This window comes from Somniosus microcephalus, chromosome 3 (genome assembly GCF_052327205.1).
Source record: "Somniosus microcephalus isolate GS21.2 chromosome 3, FLI_Smic_1.0, whole genome shotgun sequence".
Lineage (NCBI taxonomy): Eukaryota > Metazoa > Chordata > Chondrichthyes > Squaliformes > Somniosidae > Somniosus > Somniosus microcephalus.
This window is the reverse complement of record NC_140989.1, coordinates 225,720,677-225,722,617: the sequence shown is the minus strand read 5'-3', so window position 1 is coordinate 225,722,617 and position 1,941 is coordinate 225,720,677.

The following is a 1,941-nucleotide window of genomic DNA, read 5'->3' as shown; positions in this document are numbered from 1 at the left end:
TCCTATCACACACACACACAGTCAGTGCTGGGACACTCAGTCCTATTACACACACACAGGCAGTGCTGGGACACTCAGTCCTATTACACACACACACACACACAGTCAGTGCTGGGACACTCAGTCCTATTGCACACACACACAGTCAGTGCTGGGACACTCAGTCCTTTTTCCACACACACACAGTCAGTGCTGGGACACTCAGTCCTGTTACACACACACACACACAGTCAGTGTTGGGACACTCAGTCCTATTACACACACACACAGTCAGTGCTGGGACACTCAGTCCTGTTACACACACACACACAGTCAGTGCTGGGACACTCAGTCCTATTGCACACACACACAGTCAGTGCTGGGACACTCAGTCCTATTACACACACAGTCAGTGCTGGGACACTCAGTCCTATGACACACACACACAGTCACTGCTGGGACACTCAGTCCTATTACACACACACACAGTCAGTGCTGGGACACTCAGTCCTATTACACACACACAGTCAGTGCTGGGACACTCAGTCCTATTACACACACACACAGTCAGTGCTGGGACACTCAGTCCTATTACACACACACACACACAGTCAGTGTTGGGACACTCAGTCCTATTACACACACACACAGTCAGTGCTGGGACACTCAGTCCTGTTACACACACACACAGTCAGTGCTGGGACACTCAGTCCTATTACACACACACACAGTCAGTGCTGGGACACTCAGTCCTGTTACACAGTCAGCGCTGGGACACTCAGTCCTATTACACACACACACAGTCAGTGCTGGGACACTCAGTCCTATTACACACACACAGTCAGTGCTGGGACACTCAGTCCTATTACACACACACACAGTCAGTGCTGGGACACTCAGTCCTATTACACACACAGTCAGTGCTGGGACACTCAGTCCTATGACACACACACACAGTCACTGCTGGGACACTCAGTCCTATTACACACACACACAGTCAGTGCTGGGACACTCAGTCCTATTACACACACACACAGTCAGTGCTGGGACACTCAGTCCTATTACACACACAGTCAGTGCTGGGACACTCAGTCCTATTACACACACACAGTCAGTGCTGGGACACTCAGTCCTATTACACACACACACAGTCAGTCCTGGGACACTCAATCCTATTACACACACACACACAGTCAGTGCTGGGACACTCAGTCCTATTACACACACACACAGTCAGTGCTGGGACACTCAGTCCTATTACACACACACAGTGCTGGGACACTCAGTCCTATTACACACACAGTCAGTGCTGGGACACTCAGTCCTATTACACACACACACAGTCAGTGCTGGGACACTCAGTCCTTTTACACACACACACAGTCACTGCTGGGACACTCAGTCCTATTACACACACACAGTCAGTGCTGGGACACTCAGTCCTGTTACACACACACACACACAGTCAGTGTTGGGGACACTCAGTCCTATTACACACACACACAGTCAGTGCTGGGAAACTCAGTCCTATTACACACACACACAGTCATTGCTGGGACACTCAGTCCTATTACACACACACACACACACACAGTCAGTGCTGGGACACTCAGTCCTATTACACACACACACAGTCAGTGCTGGGACACTCAGTCCTATCACACACACACACAGTCAGTGCTGGGACACTCAGTCCTATTACACACACACACAGTCAGTGCTGGGACACTCAGTCCTATTACACACACACACAGTCAGTGCTGGGACACTCAGTCCTATCACACACACACACAGTCAGTGCTGGGACACTCAGTCCTATTACACACACACACAGTCAGTGCTGGGACACTCAGTCCTATCACACACACACACAGTCAGTGCTGGGACACTCAGTCCTATTACACACACACACAGTCAGTGCTGGGACACTCAGTCCTATCACACACACACACAGACAGTGCT